Source organism: Rhinoraja longicauda, chromosome 2 (genome assembly GCF_053455715.1).
Source record: "Rhinoraja longicauda isolate Sanriku21f chromosome 2, sRhiLon1.1, whole genome shotgun sequence".
In the NCBI taxonomy this organism is placed as follows: Eukaryota; Metazoa; Chordata; class Chondrichthyes; order Rajiformes; family Arhynchobatidae; genus Rhinoraja; species Rhinoraja longicauda.
In genome coordinates this window covers 105,676,033-105,695,302 of record NC_135954.1, presented here as the reverse complement: position 1 = coordinate 105,695,302, position 19,270 = coordinate 105,676,033, and the positions used below count along the sequence as shown (strand labels likewise).

At 46.8% G+C, this 19,270-nt stretch overlaps 1 protein-coding gene across 5 annotated transcripts in view; it reads right to left on the bottom strand.

Annotated features, from left to right (window-relative positions):
• The window catches only part of pard3aa (par-3 family cell polarity regulator alpha, a), a 946,605-nt gene that overhangs the window by 759,895 nt on the left and 167,440 nt on the right, over window positions 1-19,270 (bottom strand). The window lies entirely within an intron of this gene.

Genomic DNA, 19,270 nt, shown 5'->3' with positions numbered 1-19,270 from the left:
AGTGAACACAAGCCTAGTCTTTTCAATCTTTCCTCATATGACAGTCCCGCCATCCCAGGGATCAATCTCGTGAGCCTACGCTGCACTGCCTCAATTACAAGGATGTCCTTCCTCAAATTAGGAGACCAAAACTGTACACAGTCCTCACATGCAAAATCCTCACATACGAGCAGGCACACGCAAGCACCCGAGATCAGGATTGAACGTGGTTTCCTGGTGCTGCGAGGCACAAAATTGCCTGGGACAAGAATAATTCATGAAAATGGATGAAGACGACAGGAAGCGTGAACAGCTTGGCAAGTTCAGCTGAAGTCTAAGAGTTGAATCGACTTTTCATCTGACATATAACAGACGTATAAAATCTTGAGAGGAATAGATCAGGTAGATTCTCTTGCTCAGAGAAGGGGAATCGAGGACCAGAGGACATAGGTTCAAGGTGAAGGGGAAAAGATTTAATAGGATTTGGAGGGGTAACCTTTTTCACGCAAAGGGTGGTGGATGTATGGAACGAGCTGCCAGAGGAGGTAGCTGAGGCTAACAATTTGACAGGTACAAATTAATTTAAGAAACAATCTGACAGGTACATGGACTGGACATGTTTAGAGGGATATGGGCCAAACACAGGCAGGTGGGACTAGTGTAGCCGGGAAATGATGGCTGGTGTGGGCAGGTTGGGCCTGTTTCAACACTGTATCACTCTATGACTCTATAATGAACAAAGCAAGAGCAGCTCCAAGAACTGCTTCCTTCCTCATTTAGGTAGTGCAAGGAAGCCAGCGCCTTTTCCCCTTTCCAGGTATCCTGAGGTTACTTTTTGAGTGTTTTGGTACAGCTGAGAATGACCAGCTCGCAGGTTTAGAGAGAAAAAAATCTTGTTATTGATAGAGTTTGTTTGATGTGGCATGATGGCCAGCACAGTGCCTTCATAACAAGAGGAGTTGAGTATAGGAGCAAAGAGGTCCTTCTGCAGTTGTATAGGGCCCTAGTGAGACCGCACCTGGAGTACTGTGTGCAGTTTTGGTCTCCAAATTTGAGGAAGGATATTCTTGCTATTGAGGGCGTGCAGTGTAGGTTTACTAGGTTAATTCCCGCAATGGCGGGACTGTCGTCTGTTGAAAGACTGGAGCGACTAGGCTTGTATACACTGGAATTTAGAAGGATGAGAGGGGATCTTATCGAAAAGTATTAAGGGGTTGGACACGTTAGAGGCAGGAAACATGTTCCCAATGTTGGGGGAGTCCAGAACCAGGGGCCAAAATTTAAGAATAAGGGGTAGGACATTTAGAACGGAGATGAGGAAAAACTTTTTCAGTCAGAGAGTTGTAAATCTGTGGAATTCACTGCCTCAGAGGGCAGTGGAGGCCAAGTCTCTGAATGCATTCAAGAGAGAGCTAGATAGAGCTCTTAAGGATAGCGGAGTCAGGGGGTATGGGGAGAAGGCAGGAACGGGGTACTGATTGAGAGTGATCAGCCATGATCACATTGAATGGTGGTGCTGGCTCGAAGGGCTGAATGGCCTACTCCTGCACCTATTGTCTATTGCCTATTGTAAATGACAGGAAAAGTGCTGCCACTACTTTCCTACATGATAACCCATCTCTCAGATTGCTCGGATTTCATCTCCTTAGAAAAGCGTACACTAATATATTTCCTTCCGAGAGGAAATTCAAAGTTGTGCAACAACGAATTCAACATTACATGCATACTTTTTCAAATGACAGGATAAGCACAGCAAGTTGTTTGGCAAAATGATGTACAACATTATTCTAAGATGGCAGGTCATTTTTAATATAACGCCCTATTAATATTTGAATAGGACGCATGGTGGCGCAGCGGTAGAGTTGCTGCCTTACAGCGCCAGAGACCCGGGTTTCGATCCTGACTATGGCTGCTGCCTGCACGGAGTTTGTACATTCTCCCCGTGACCTGCATGGGCTTTTCTCCGAGATCTTTCCTCCCACACTCCAAAGACGTACAGGTTTGTACGTTAATTGGCTTGGTATAAATGTACAAATGTAAAATTGTCTCGTGTGTAGGGTGGTGTTAATGTGCGGGGATCGCTGGTCGGTGCGGACTCGGTGGGCCGAAGGGCCTGTTTCCGCGCTGTATCTCTAAATCTAAAACTAAACAAAAAACCAATGGAACGTAAGGTGGCAAGCATCATGAAGTTTGGATTCTGAAGGAGGGGTGACGCTTTCTGACTGTGATGAAATAAGGTTTAAATTATAGAAATACATCCTATTACATGAAGTAACAAGATTTCATTTAGCATTCACCAGAATTGTGCGACCGCTTATTCGAAAACAATGCCTATTTGATCTCCATATCCCGCTGGGAAAAACCATCGCAACATCGCCCTACTAATTTCAAGCTTTGCCTCTTTCTTGTACACTCCATTGAATGAGAGGCCTGAACCGTCTTCAAACCTTTTTATCCACGGAATCAGACCAGTGAACCTTCTCTGTACTGCCTCCAACACCAACACATCTTTTTAAAATATGGAGCACCCATACTCCAGGTTCACTTTCACGACAAACTTGTAAAGACGCATCCAAATTTTGCTCTTTCTCTCCTACATACCACTCGCAATAAACACCAGCCATCAGTTTTCTTCACCATTTGCTGTACCTTCATATCACGCGTGTGTTTTATATGATTCGACCCCTTTGTAGGGTAGTGTTTTCTCGTCCCACTCCCATTTTAACAATAACAACTTGCTTTTACATTGTTCCTTCCAAAGTGGATAACTTCACATATTCCTACAATACTCTTCAACCTCTTGTTCCTACTTAATTTATCCATAACCATTCCAAACTCTTCATGGCCTCTACCCAACTTGGATACTTTGGGCAGCTTGGATTCTAAATTGGCTTGGTAACGGAGGCAGACTGGGATGACAGAGGATTACTTTTGCGATGTGAAGCAGATGATCAGAGGTCGTTCCTGCCATCTGCTCCATATGTTACAGATAATAATGATTTGGATGTGAATATAGGAGGGACAATTATTTGGATTGCAGAAGGCATGAAACTTGATGGTGTGTGTATGAAGGAACTGCAGATGCTGCTTTAAACCGAAGATAGACACAAAAAGCTGGAGCAACTCAGCGGGCCAGGCAGCATCTCCGGAGAAAAGGAATAGGTGATGTTTCGGGTCGAGACCCTTCTTCAGACTCTTTAAAGTCAGGAAGGTCGTGTTAGGCTGCAATGCCATTCTGAAGACCTGCAAACACGGTCAGGGCAAAGGGAGGCAGAACTCATTGACTGTGGGGCGATGCATTCTAAGAAGGCTAATAAGGCCAGGATATACACAAGGAATGGCCGTGCCCCACGGAGCATTGAGAAATACAAATTTAATGATCCATGAAGGTGACCGCACAGGCAGTCAGGAGGTTAAGAAGGCACTTGGGATACTTGTCGTCATTAACCAAAATACAGAAATAAGACCAGGGAGGTTATGATACCGCTGTTCCAAACCCTGGTTGGGAAACATCTGTGCCAGTTGCCGCGCTGCAGAAAGGACACAATGGCACTGGGAAGCGTGCAGACGAGGCATGTCAGGATGATGCCTTCAATAGACAATAGGTGCAGGAGTAGGCCATTCGGCCCTTTGAGCCAGCACCGCCATTCAATGTGATTATGGCTGATCTTTCACATCAGGATCGTAGACAATAGACAATAGGTGCAGGAGGAGGCCATTCGGCCCTTCGGCCCAGCACCACCATTTAATGTGATCATGGCTGATCATTCTCAATCAGTACCCCATTCCTGCCTTCTCCCCATACCCATGTCAGATGTGAGGGGAATGTGGAAAGGCTGGGTTTGTTTTTTATTAGAGTTGAAATTGTTGAGTAGCCATCTGACAAGAAGTGAGCAAAATTCTGAGTGGTATAGATAGGGTAGATATAACAAAACCTCCCCCCCCCCCCCCCCACACACACAAAAGATGTGACTGTAACCAAAGAGCCAAGGTTGCAAGGTTGAGAGGGGATCTGAACAGCAATGTTTTCACCCAGAGTGTGGCTGGAGTTTGGAGGGTGGAGAGGGTGGTGCAGGTAGTAATGTAATCAACATTTACAAAGTATCTTGATGACCATTTGAATTTCCGCGGCCAGTGACCAGATGCTGGAACATGCGATTAGAAGGGATGGGCCCATAATGGGCTGAAGCGCCTTGTTCTGTGCTGCCCAGCCATCTTTCCTTGGGTGGAGTATGGGGCCATAAGCAGAGTGAAGGAGGAATAGGGTTGGTCTGAAGAAGAATCCCGACCTGTAAAGTCGACCTGTGAGAAAAACCTTCTTTCAGGAGTTGCTTTCAAGAGAGAGTCAGATCGAGCTCTTAGGGCTCACGGAATCAAGGGCTATGGAGAGAAAGCAGGAACGGGGTACAGATCTAGAATGATCAGCCGTGATCATATTGAACGGCGGTGCTGGCTCGAAGGGCTGAATGGCCTACTCCTGCACCTATTTTTCTATGTTTCTGTGTTTCTATCCCTGTTCTCCGGGGGTAATTTGCCTGCACGGTGGCGCAGCGGTAGAGTTGCTGCCTTACAGCGCATGCAGCGCCGGAGACTCAGGTTCGATCCTGACTACGGGCGCCGTCTGTACGGAGTTTGTGCGTTCTCCCCGTGACCTGCGTGGGTTTTCTCCGAGATCTTCGGTTTCCTCCTCCACTCCAAAGACGTACAGGTTTGTAGGTTAATTGGCTGGGCAAATGTTTAAAACAATTGTCCCTAGTGTGTGTAGGATAGTGTTAATGTGCGGGGATCGCTGGGCGGCACAGACTCAGTGGGCCAAAGGGCCTGTTTCTGCGCTGTATCTCTAAATCTAAAAAATCTAAGAACTGCTGAGTTACTCCAGCACTTTGTGTCTTTTTTTTGTTGTAAACCAGCATCTGTGGTTCCTTGTTTCGACTGAAGATAGACACAAAAATCTATGGAATAACTCAGCAGGTCACACAGCATCTCTGGAGAAAGGGAACAGGTGACGTTTCAGGTCGAGACCCTTCTCCATCACAGGAGATAAACTATTGACTGACCCCATCACAGGAGATAGTATAGCGGCTAATCTACAACCTTGTTTCTACTGTCAGACTGCTGTCACTTTAACAGCCAGCTTATAACTCCTGTGGAAACCATGGGCTCCTTTTATTCCACTGACTGGAGAGGGGAAAGCAGAGAATGGCTGTAGGAAAGAAGGAGAACAAAAATCAAATAAAGGCGATTTGGAGAAGCCACAGAGGGACAAGAATATAATGAGTATTTGTTGGAGCTGAAAACATTAAAAACTCTTTTACGGAGAGTAGGGGAATCAAGGACCAGAGGACATAGGTTTAAGGTGAAGGGGAAAAGATTTAATAGGACTTCGAGGGGTAACTTTTTCACACAAAGGGTGGTGGGTGTATGGAACAAGCTGCCAGAGAAGGGAGTTGAGGCAGGGACTATCCCAAGTATCAGAAACAATTAGACAGGTACATGGATAGGATAAGTTTGGAAGGATATGGACCAAACGCAGGCAGGTGGGACTAGTGTAGCTGGGACGTGCAGGCAGGTGGGACTAGTGCAGCTGGGACATTGTTGGCCAGTGTGGGCGAGTTGGGCCGAAGGGCCTGTTTCCACACTGTATCACTCCATGACTCCAGAATCATCAATCAAATTCAGAATAGGCTGGTGATGGGAGGACACCACTAGACAGTGCACCTCATCACGTATGCACTATCCCATCGTTTAAGAAACAGTTGGACAGGTGCATGGATGGAACAGGTTTGGAGGGTTATTGACCAGGCGCAGGCAGGTGGGACTAGTGCAGCTGGGACATTGTTGGCCAGTGTGGGCGAGTTGGGCCGAAGGGCCTGTTTCCACACTGTATCACTGGATGACTCTTGGAGAAACTCAGTCAAACAAAATGAAACCAACCTGTAACGTATCTTTATCACGTACGTGCCTGTCATCAATCGAAGATATAATGCAGGCTGTTCTTCCCAATATATGTTTGTGAGTGAACTTTATTCATGACAACAATGGCACTCCCTGTCACTTGAAACTCTGTGGTGAGGTTTTGACCGACAATTTCTGGGATTATGCAATTCTTCTCCAGTTCTGCCATACGAAGAAGGGAGAGAGACCAAAACAAGGGGGGGGGAAACCCCACAAGGGAGGGGGTTTTCAAGTCCATGCATGTCCTGCTGTAATCATTTTGCTGCGGCTGACAATTTTGGTCGGCTGAGGGTAGTTTGCCAATGATTTTCCAGTTATTTCACAACAGCTTCATCTGTGAACAGAACATTGAAAAACGCCCCACCATTGCACAAAGTTGACATGATAGACCCAGCGAGCACTATGGTGACAATTTCCCGCTTTAGAACAGAGGGCATAGAACAGTACAATGCAAGAACAGGCCCTTAGGCCCACAATGTTTATGTCAAATACGACGCCGAGTTAAACACAAAAAGCTGGACAGGCAGCATCTCTGGAGAGAAGGAATGGGCGATGTTTCGGGTCGAGACCCTTCTCCAGCTATGCTGCCTGTCCCGCTGAGTTACTCCAGCTTTTTGTGGCTATCTTCGGTTTAAACCATCATCTGCAGTTCCCTCCGGCACAATTAAATGGCCGACTCCTCAGTCAGAAAACCCAAGTAAGAAAACAAATCAGCTTTTTAAGTTAAGGGTGAGGGGATGCAGAGAACCTTGCCATTGCTACAACTGCAGATGTTGGTTCAACGTTCCAGCTTTTCGCGAAATGGCACCATAACTTCAGTTACGTTTCACAAATCTACACCAATCTGTCTCTGTAATGTTTTCTGCTCACCACAAGGTGGCACCAAATGACTTCCTCAAGCAGCACTCCCTCAAGCGGCTGCCTCACACTTCTCTCTCTCTCAGCTGCTTGCTGTAGATTTTGACTTTGAACAACTATGATATCACCTATCTGATAATTGGGAAAGACCTTGGCAAACTTAAATGGAGTGCAATCTGTATTTTTTTTTTCTCAGCAGATAGTTGTGAGGAACAAGTTATTTTTCAAGATAATACTGGTGCCAGCGCAAAATGAAAGAGTTCGACAATAATCTTTAAAGTAAATGATATGTGTCCTCAGTAGCACTTAAAGATAATTCGTCCTTTACAGCAGTAATTGTAACTTTGAACATGATAGCCCATCTAGACAGGAAAACTACTTCTTCATTGTGTTATGGATAATCGATTGGTGTACGTGCAATTAGAGCACTTTTCAAATGTCACAATATCAATCTGCTGCATTGTTTAATTTCCCCGACAGGCAAGATGATTTTTCACCAGGTTTTCTACAGCCACTCCCACAATCGTCATCTTCCATCTGGTTTGTGAATGGGGATCAGTTTGGAGTTTACATTTTAAAGTTTACTTCGAAGTTTGTGGTACAAACTGTACTCGTCTATTTTGCAAAACATGCATCGACACTGGCATAAAGTCTGCGGGCAAGTGAAAAACTGCCCCACATTAACGCCTGTGGTTTATTTTAAAGGAAGATAGACACAAAAAGCTGGAGTAACTCAGTGGGACAAGCAGCATCTCTGGAGAGAAGGAATGGGTGACGTTTCGGGTCGAGGCCCTTTTTCAGACTGGTTAGGGATAAGGGAAACGAGAGATATAGACGATGATGTAGAGAGATAAAGGAACCATTTTCAAAATTGATTTGTGTTGGAAGGATCGGCAGATGTCAGTTTACACCAAAGATAGACACAAAATGCTGGAGTATCTCAGCGGGACAGGCAGCAGCTCTGGAGAGAAGGAATGGCTGACGTTTCGGGTAGAGACCCCTGTTCAGACTGAAGGGTTTCACCATAAGACATAACCTAATCGCTTTCTTCAGAGATGCTGCCTGTCTCGCTGAGTTTAGTTTAGAGATATCGTGCGGAAAAAGGTCCTTTAGCCCACCGAGTCCACACTAACCAGCGATCCCCATACACTGTCACTATCCTACACACACTGGGGACAATTTACATTTTTATACCAAGCCAATTAACCGACAAATCTGTATGTCATTGGCGTGTGGGGGGGAACACAAGATCTCGGCGAAAACCCACGCGATCACAGGGAGAACATACAAACTCCGTACAGACAGTCAGGATCGAACCCATGTCCCTGACACTGTAAAGCAGCAACTCTATCGCTGCGCCATCGTGCTATCAAGTTACTCCAGCATTTTGTGTCTATCTTCAGATTGGATTCACTTGGTGTGGTTACTCTCTCCACTGAAACCAAGAGTTTCTCCAACTCTGTCAGAAACATGCCAAGGAGAAAGGATAATTAATTTTTTTCCCCCAGGGAGAATAAAATTCCACTTCACAGCTGAAACTAAACCAAAAATTTCATGCATGACCGAAGACGTTTTTTTTAAAGGAATAGGTGACATTTCAGGTCGAGACCCTTCTTCAGACTGCATGCCCACCTCAATAAGTAATAAAGGATACCCATTTGACTTGTTCAATGAACAAGGCCAAAGACAAGGAAAGATAATGGAATGCACTAGACCAAGTGGACCTGTTGGGCCCAAACCTCTCCTGCATTGGTGCAGCACCCTCTCCCCCCGCCCCTCCCCCCCCTCTAACCCCACTTATCCTCCCTCCTCCCCCCCCCCCCCCCTTCCAACCCCCCTTATCCTCCCTTCTCCCTCCCTAGGAGATAGATTTAAACTTAAAAATGTGAATAACTTTAAAAATATAACACCGATTTCAATGAAACTTCTTCCATTAGCACCAAAGGGACGACGGTGAGTAAGGTGGGCCTAAAATTGTCGCGCTATCGTGTACCGTTTTGCCTGTAGTTCAGGAACAAACAAACAAACAAACGAGAGTTTTAGTTTATAGATGATGACTCCAAACTAAAAATAAAGGCAAAAGCAACAAAGGTCACAAGGAACTGAAGATACTGAATCTGAAGATTCGAAGTGCTGGAGCAACTCAGTGGTTCAGGCAGCATCTGTGGAAGAAATTGACAGATGGCATTTCGGGTCAGGTCCCTTCATCAGTTTGACGAAGAGTCCCAAACCAAAACGTCATTTGAACATTCCCACCACAGATGCTGCCTGGCCCGCTTAGTTCCTCCAGCAATGCGTGTTTTGTTCATAATGTTGTGGTTTCCAGAGGGGGAACTCACCCTCAGTGTCAGCAACCTCACTTTCATTGGCAACTAGACCAAGTGGATCCGTTAGGCCCAAACCTATCCTGCATTGGTGCAGCACCCTCTCCCCCCGCCCCTCCCCCCCTCCCCTCTCCCCCCATCCCCCCCTTATCCTCCCTCCTCCCCCATCCCTCTCCTCCCTCCCCCCACCCCCTCCCTCCCTCCCCCCCCACGCCCTCCCTCCCTAGTAGATTTAAACTTAAAAATGTGAATAACTTTAAAAATATAACACCGATTTCAATTAAACTTCTTCCATTAGCACCAAAGGGATGACGGAGGGTAAGGTGGACCTAAAATTGTCGCGCTAATATGTACCGTTTTGGCAGTAGTTCAGGAACAAACAAACAAACAAACAAACAAACAAACAAGAGTTTTAGTATATAGATACAAGGTCCCTGCTGAGGTGAAAACCAAGACATCCTGATGAACTTGGAACCAGCATGTTCATAAGTCAGAGGAGCAGAATTAGGCCATTCGGCCCTTCAATTTTACTCCTCTGTTCAATCATGGCTGATCTATCTTTCCTCCTCAACCCCATTCTCCTGCCATCTCCCCGTAGCGTTTTTTTTAAAAAAATCCTTCACGAGTCTGAAGGACCCCCCCCCCTCTCAGACTCCCCGGCAGGAATGCCGCCTGCCCCTACCCTCCACAGATGCCGCCTGACCCGCCGGGCTGCTCCAGCACTTTGTGCTCGGCTCACAATTCCTGCATCTTCGGATCTTCCCCTCGCCACCGTCCTCCTCGACCGCTGAGCGCTAGCACGGCTCGCTTTTCAGATTCTCAAATTCCTGGGCGTGGATATCTCTGAAGATAAAGATAGCCCATCAATGCCTCCACTTCCTCAGCAGATTGGGGAGATTCGGTCTGTCAACAAATGAGCCTCCGCTGGGGTGAGTGCGGTGGGGAGCATATTGACTGGTTGAATCACGGCCTGGTTCAGCTACTCGAACGCCCAGGAACGAGCAAGTTTGCAAAATGTGATGAACACTGCCCTGGTGATCACGAGTGCTGATCCCCCCTCCAAACATTGAAGGAACCTTGCCTCGACATTAATACACTCTTGACAATTAAATTTCCAGCACCGATCCAGAAATGGGTGGAACTGGACCACAGGAATGGAGAAAGTGACTGTAAATTTGAACTAACCAAAGAACTTGAGCAGGAAAACAAGCCACTCTTAAAGCAAGTGCTTCCCAAAGGAAAATGAGCTGTGCTCCACCTGTTATTGCTTTTCATGAGATTCCTTTCTTTCACATGCAACGCATGAGAAGGGAACAGATGCAGTAATCACGCGTGTGAAGTTACGAAGGATTTTAAAGCAATTTGGAATCTGCAGTTTACAGAAGACCTTCGGGCAGCATTCATACAAAAATGCTGCAACATAAAGTCTTGCACACCACCAAGCCATGAGTGCACAAAATTACGTGATCTGGTCAGCTGCATTTATTTTCTGCATGGCAACCAATGGAGCCTTCCATCCATCCTAGCAGCTGGACGTGTGGTACACCCACTTTCCATACTCTACCAATCTAACAGCAGCAAAGTTATGCAGTGAATCTGTGCAAATGCAACAAGATGGCCTGGCGGTGCCATCTAGAGTTGTTGCCTTGCAACGCCAGAGACCCGGGCTCGGTCCTGACGACTGGTGCTTATCTGTACAGAGTTTGTACATTCTCCCTGTGACCTGCGTGGGTTTACTCCGGGATCGCCGCTTCTCCTCTCCTCCAAAGACGTCCAGGTTTACAGGTTAATTGGCTTGGTTTAATTGTAAATTGTCCCGAGTGCGTGCAGGATAGTGTTAGTGTGCGGGGATCGCTGGTCGGCGCGGATCGGTGGGCCGAAGGGCCTGTTTCCACGCTGTATCGCTAAACTAAACTAAAAAATAAACTAAACTAGACCAAATAGGGCAGTGGAGGCCAGATCACTGGATGAATTTAAGAGAGAGTTAGATAGAGCTCTGGGGGCTGGTGGAATCAAGGGATATGGGGAGAGGTTGGGCACAGGTTATTACTGATAGGGGACGATCAGCCATGATCACAATGAATGGCGGTGCTGGCTCGAAGGGCCGAATGGCCTCCTCCTGCACCTATTTTTCTATGTTTCTAAATCAATTCAACAGCAAAATGGAGACTCAAGAAATGGCAGAAGCTGGAATCTTGAGCAAAGGTCAAAGTGGGAGGCACGGTGGCGCAGCGGTAGAGTTGCTGCCTTACAGCGAATGCAGCGCCAGAGACTCAGGTTCGATCCTGGCTACGGGCGCCGTCTGTACAGAGTTTGTACGTTCTTCCCGTGACCTGCGTGGGTTTTCTCCGAGATCTTCGGTTTCCTCCCACACTCCAAAGACGTGCAGGTCTGTAGGTTAATTGGCTGGGTAAATGTACAAATTGTCCCTAGTGTGTGTAGGATAGTGTTAATGCGCGGGGATCGCTGGGCGGCGCGGACTCAGTGGGCCGAAGGGCCTGTTTCTGCGCTGTATCTCTAAACCTAAATCTAAAAGTGCTGGAGAAACTCAACGGGTCAGGCAGCAACTGCGGAGGGAATGAACAGACACTGTTTCGGGACAGGGGCCTTCTTCAAATGAACGGAGCAGGATGAGAAAGCTGGAGAAGAGATGTGGGAGTGGGGATAAGCCGCCTGGCTAGCGGGGTGTGGATACAAGCGAGGGCGGGTGACTGGCAGAAGGATGGACAAGGATGGACATAGTGACAGAGACTAGCGGTTAAAAAGATAAAAAAGGGTGTCAGATAAGGAACGAAGAGATCTGAAATATGAAGCGGGGGGGGGGGGAGCAGGGGGATATGGATGGAAAGGGGCAGGGAGGAGGGAAATAGTGGATATAAGCAGGGGTGCAGTGCTGCAGAATAAACAGCAGGGAATTTTAACCAGCGGGGAATTTAATAGCGGCCGCATGTTAAATAAAGGGGATTTTACAGAAGTGAAAGCCCCCTCCCCCAAGCAAAACCTGAAATGACCCCCCTGTTTGCTATTGAGGGCGTGCAGCGTAGGTTTACTAGGTTAATTCCCGGAATGGCGGGACTGTCGTATGTTGAAAGATTGGATCGACTAGGCTTGTACACACTGGAATTTAGAAGGATGAGAGGAGATCTTATCGAAACGTATAAGATTATTAAGGGGTTGGACACGTTAGAGGGGCAGGAAACGTGTTCCCAATGTTGGGGGAGTCCAGAACAAGGGGCCACAGTTTAAGAATAAGGGGTAGCCCATTTAGAACTGAGATGAGGAAAAACTTTTTCAGTCAGAGAGTTGTGAATCTGTGGAATTCTCTGCCTCAGAAGGCAGTGGAGGCCAATTCTCTGAATGCATTCAAGAGAGAGCTGGATAGAGCTCTTAAGGATAGCGGAGTCAGGGGGGTATGGGGAGAAGGCAGGAACGGGGTACTGATTGAGAATGATCAGCCATGATCACATTGAATGGCGGTGCTGGCTCGAAGGGCCGAACGGCCTCCTCCTGCACCTATTGTGTATTGTTTGACAGCTCTGGCACCTAAACAATTAGCACTGCAACACTGGATACAAGGAAATATGGAACTGGGGGATGGGAGGGGCATATACAGGGGAGTGGGGGGGAAGGAGCAGGGATACAGCTCCCCTGTCAACCTTCACCCCACCCAGAGCAAGGATATAGTTGCTCTGATTCTTAACTTTCACACCAGCCTCCGCATCCAACTTCTCCGCATCCATTCTTCACAATTTCTGTCACTTTCATAGTGAGCCCATCACCAGTCACATCCTTCCATTCCAACCCCATCTCCTTTACGGAGAGGCCACTCTCTCAACAACCTCTTGGTTCACTCATCCCTTCCTTAGCCCCCTGCCCAAGTATTTTTCCCCTGCAAGTCTTTTCTCCCACCTCTATCCAGAGACCCAGACAGCCTTCGGGTGAGATGGAGTTTCACGTGCACCTCCTCCATCCTTGTGTATTGCATTCAGTGCCCCTAATGTGGCCTCCTTCAGATCGGCGAAACCAAGAGCAGACGAGGTGAGCATTTGGCCGAACATTTGTTCTCAGTCCACCCAGGCCTGTTGGGTCTCCCAATTGCTAACCATTTTAGTTTTAGAGATGCAGCGCGGAAACAGGCCCTTCGGCCCACCGAGTCAGCAGCGACCCCTGCTCATTAACACTGCCCTACACACACTATGGACAGATTTACACACACACACACACACACACACACACACAAAGCCAATTAACCTACATACCTGTACGTCTTTGGAGTGTGGGAGGAAAACCAAAGAACTCGGAGAAAACCCACGCAGGTCACGTGGAGAGGGTACAAACTCCGTAAAGACAGCACCCGTAGTCGGGATCGAACCCGGCCCTCCGGCGCTGCAAGCTCTGTAAGGCAGCAACTCTACCGCTGCGCCACTGTGCCAGATATTTGAATTTTCTGCATCGCCTTTAGACAATAGACAATAGACAATAGGTGCAGGAGTAGGCCATTCAGCCCTTCGAGCCAGCACCGCCATTCAATGCGATCATGGCTGATCACTCTCAATCAGTACCCCGTTCCTGCCTTCTCCCCATACCCCCTCACTCCGCTATCCTTAAGAGCTCTATCCAGCTCTCTCTTGAAAGCATCCAACGAACTGGCCTCCACTGCCTTCTGAGGCAGAGAATTCCACACCTTCACCACCCTCTGACTGAAAAAGTTCTTCCTCATCTCCGTTCTAAATGGCCTACCCCTTATTCTCAAACTGTGGCCCCTTGTTCTGGACTCCCCCAACATTGGGAACATGTTATCTGCCTCTAATGTGTCCAATCCCCTAATTATCTTATATGTTTCAATAAGATCCCCCCTCATCCTTCTAAATTCCAGTGTATACAAGCCCAATCGCTCCAGCCTTTCAACATACGACAGTCCCGCCATTCCGGGAATTAACCTAGTGAACCTACGCTGCACGCCCTCCATAGCAAGAATATCCTTCCTCAAATTTGGAGACCAAAACTGCACACAGTACTCCAGGTGCGGTCTCACCAGGGCCCGGTACAACTGTAGAAGGACCTCTTTGCTCCTATACTCAACTCCTCTTGTTACGAAGGCCAACATTCCATTGGCTTTCTTCACTGCCTGCTGAACCTGCACGCTTCCTTTCATTGACTGATGCACTAGGACACCCAATGCCTAATGTAAAAATGTCCCACCCAACGTCTTTAATACACAAAATCTAAGCAAACAATATCCAACCATGAGGGCTTGAAGTGTTTTCCAGTTGATTTTGACTTTATATTTCACAGATGCATGAATTTCACTCCATGACTTGTTCTGGGCTGGAGCCATCTTTGAGCTTTCAAGAGTGCTTTGAAGCAAATGGCAAGAGCTAACGCTGGAATGGGTTCACCACTCAGAGCGATACAGGCTGGCTTCACTGTGTGAAAGCGAGCTGAACAGTTACGATTGGACTCGCATGGAAACAGAGTCTACCCATTGCATGGTAATTGATCAGAACAAAAGCTCCCCTGAAATGCCCCACCAACCTACAACCATTGCAGCATTTCCCTGCCAATGTAGGTCGCATGCATTTATCAAATCATATTTCGAGAAGGATTCTGCCTCTTTGACTTTGTGCAAGTGATGATTTCTATTGAACTTTTCAATTTCAATTTCACCGAACATTTTGTGTTTCTAGTTTATGATATTGTTTACAGTGTGCAGTGTTTACATATTCTGTTGTGCTGCTGCAAGTAAGAATTTCATTGTTCTGTCTGGATTACATGACATTAAAACACGCTTGACTCTCTTGACTCTATTGGAAAAGCAGAATTTAATGGGCCAGCGCATGAAGGACCTGCCGCCCTCTCTGTTAATCTCCATGGCAATGTAGTGTACGGGCAGAGAGTGGGTAATACAGATGCGAGAGAGCTGACGGGATATTTACACCCATAATTGGAGAAGAAACTTTAGATTTCTGTTACATGGCTCCACGATCATTCAGTGCGGTTTCAAAATGAATCCTTCAAATAGTGAGCGTCAGTCATTATAAAGAGCTGTGCAGGGCATTCCATTTAAACAAGGGGTTAAAGCGAGGCAGATACAAAGTACTGGGATCATGGCCAGACTCCAAGGGCCCACACTTAAGCCACTGCAGCTGCAAGAAGGATTCACACGATAGGCTTTGTTCATCTGTTGTACAATGCACAAGCCAAGTCCGCATTCACCAAAATAACCCTGCAGTTGGGTCTGATCAGCAGACTCAGTGAAATTCAGAAGCAAACTGGAAACCCGAGAAGCCGACTGCAAGAACGGTGAAACAGAGAATGTGCAACAAAAACACAAAAGCAAGAGTTTGCAAGATTTTCCTTGAAGTCTGGCGGGAGAGCAACCTTCAACCTGAAATGAACTGTGTTCTGTTTCTCCCAATTGCACTAATTCTGTTTCAGCCCTGTGTTTACCGCAGTAATTTAATATCTTGCAGCTGGTACAAAACATATTTTCACACACAATCTGGTCATGCTTCCAAGCACAACACGTGCAAATTCCCACTCAAACAAATGGTGCAAGCCACCATTGTTAAGCTAAACACACAAATTGACACACATACAGCGGTGAATGAAGCCAATTTCACACCAGCCACACCGGCAAATCCAAATTGTTCACTTTTTCTTCATGGTATGAAACTGAAACCAATAGCGGTCACAGAACAAATCGATCAAATGACGAAAACCTCTAATTCAGCTTCTGTTTCACTTCTATAGACCGCAACGAGAAATAACTCACAAGATACAAACAGTGGTCCACATAGAGCCAGAGTCAAACAGCACATGAACAGGCCCTTTGGTCCAACCTATCCATGCCAGCCAAGATGTCCCATCTACACTGCTAGTGTTCAGCCCACATTCATCCAAACCTTTCCCATCCATGTACTTGCCCAAATGTCTTTTAAATGTTGTTAAAGTACCTGTTTCAACGACCTCCTCTGGCAGCTCATTCCATGTACACACTACCCTTGGTGCAAAGAGTTGCCCCTCAGATTCCTATTAAATCTTTCCCCTCTCACTGCAAACCTATGTCCTCTGGTGAAGGAAACAAAACTGCAGATGCTGGTTTAAATCGAAGATAAACACGAAATGCTGGAGGAACTCAGCGGGTCAGGCAGCCTCTCTGGAGAGAAGGAATGGGTGATGTTTCGGGTCGAGACCCTTCTTCAGACTGGAGAAGTCTGAAGAAGGGTCTCGACCCAAAACGTCACCCATTCCTTCTCTCCAGAGATGCTGCCTGAACCGCTGAGTTACTCCAGCATTTTGTGTCTACCTATGTCCTCTGGTTGTTGATTCCCCTGCTCTGGGCACACAAATCTGTGCATTGACCCTACCCAAGTTCATAAGCGATAAGAGCAGAATAAGGCCATTCGGCCCATCAAGTCTACTCCACCATTCAATCATGTCTGATCTTTCTTCCCATCTCAACCTCATTTTGCTGCCTTCTCCCCATAACCCCCGACACCCGTCCAAAATCAAGAATCCATCTCTGCCGTAAAAATATCCATTGACTTGGTCCCCCCAAGCCTTCTGAGGCTATTCTTTGCCTATTCCTCTCATGATCTTAATAGGCTATCCGAATAGCCTCCTGCGCTCCAAGGAATAAGGTCCTAGACTGCTCAACCTCCCCCTAACAACTCGGGCCGTCGAACACCTTTGAAGCTTTTCTCGGGCATCTTTGTGCCGGGGACAGAATGATGCATTAGAGATGGGTTGGCAGTGGGTCTCCTTTCTGATTCAGCTGTGAATTTTCAAGGTCCATTCTATTGTAACTCTCAGAGAACATGTTGACATCGACGCAAGAGAATTCAGCAGCAGGAAAATTGGTCTGTATTACAATAGAGCAAAAAAGCGGCACACAGAGACACGAGAACAGAATATTGGCCAACAACTCTTCGCAATACCTCCTGAATGCTCCACAACGTGAGGTGAGCTTTTCCAGTCAACAAATATCAGGCAGATATGAGGCAGATGTATCTATTCAGATAGATAGATTCTTGATTAGTACAGGTGTCATAGGTTATGGGGAGAAGGCAGGAGAATGGGGTTAGGAGGGAAAGATACATCAGCCATGGTTGAATGGCGGAGTAGACTAGATGGGCCGAATGGCCTATTCTGCTCCCATTCCTCATGTGATGCAAAAGATGCTCAGTAATTAATCAAAAGAAGATCATGGGATTTCCCTTTCAGCCTTGGGGGTTCTCATGGTTTATTCTAAAAGGGAGGCTCAATGAAAGCTTTGTTTACATTTCTGAACAGAGCAAATAAACTGAATGCAAGACATGTTCATATAACAACGACAGCATGGAAACAGGCCTGTCCGGCCCTACCAGTCCACGCCGACCATTCTCCCTGACCTAGTCTCATCTACCTGCACTCAGACCATAACCCTCCAATCCCCTCCTATCCATATACCTATCCAATTTACTCTTAAATAATAAAATCGAGCCAGCCTCCACCACTTCCACCGGAAGCCCATTCCATACAGCCACAACCCTCTGAGTAAAGAAGTTCCCCCTCATGTTACCCCTAAACCTTTGTCCCTCAATTCTGAAGTTATGTCCCCTTGTTGGAATCTTCCCCACTCTCAAAGGGAAAAGCCTACCCACGTCAACTCTGTCCGTCCCTCTCTGTCCGTCCCTCCCACAAGTTGCATAACTGAGAGAGAAACAGTCACATTTAATCATCGATGCAAGAGGCAGAGGCAGGACAGCCTCAAGAGAGACTTTAAAAAAGAAAATGCCGGAAAAAAAACTCAGCAGGTTATACAAGTTATTTAAGAATAAGGGGTAGGCCATTTAGAATGGAGGAGGAAGAAAAACTTTTTCACTCAGAGAGTTGTAAATCTGTGGAATTCTCTGCCTCAGAAGGCAGTGGAGGCCAATTCTCTGGATGCTTTCAAGAGAGAGCTAGTCAAGTCAAGTCAAGTCAATTTTATTTGTATAGCACATTTAAAAACAACCCACGTTGACCAAAGTGCTGTACATCAGTTCAGGTACTAAGAACGAACATTAAATGGCACACAAACATAACAGCACATACATAAACAGTTCACAGCGCCCCCTCAGAGGGCCTCAAATGCTAGGGAGTAGAAATAGGTTTTGAGCCTGGACTTAAAGGAGTCGATGGAGGGGGCAGTTCTGATGGGGAGAGGGATGCTGTTCCACAGTCTAGGAGCTGCAACCGCAAAAGCGCGGTCACCCCTGAGCTTAAGCCTAGACCGCGGGATAGTCAGTAGCCCCAAGTCGGCCGACCTGAGGGACCTGGAGATAGAGTGGTGGGTTAGAAGATTTTTGATATGGGGGGGGGGGGGGCAAGCCCGTTTAGGGCTTTGTATGTGAATAGGAGCTAGATAGAGCTCTTAAGGATAGCAGAGTCAGGGGGTGTGGGGAGAGGGCAGGAACAGGGTACTGATTGAGAATGATCAGCCATGATCACTGTGAATGGCGGTGCTGGCTCGAAGGGCTGAATGGCCTACTCGTGCACCTATTGTCTGTTGTCTATTCAACATCTGAAGAGAGTTGACGAATGTTTCAGGTCAAAGATCCTTCATTGTAAAGAGAGAAAACAGGTTAGTGTCTGTGGAGCAGAAAGGTGGATGAGACAAATGGGTGGAATAGACAATAGACAATAGACAAAGAGTATGTGCAGTACGGTAAAGGAAGATTACCCTTGAATACGCAGTAGAGCCTACGAGGATACACTGGGCGGAGCAGAATATCCAAATGAAGAAGAAAAAGGGAAGCGGAGAGGAAATGGCAGGCACAGACTGTCAGAGTGAGATCCAACATAAATTGGAGGAACAGCACCTCATATTTTGCTTGGGCAGCTGACAACCCAGTGGTATGAATATTGACTTCTCTAACTTCAAGTAACCCTTGCCATCCCTCTCTCTCTCTGTCCCTCCCCCATTCTCGATCTCTGACAAGTTCTACTGTCCTCCTGATTAAATATTACAGTACGACTGCCGGCGACTGTCAAAGTCGTAGCAGATCGTTGAAATTTTCTTTTACCCCACGACAATGCCGAGTCATGCCGATACGAGTCACTTTTTTTTGTGAAACTAGCACCTGGCTAAGAGATTACACCGTCTTCGGAAACATCGCAAAATTCCCACG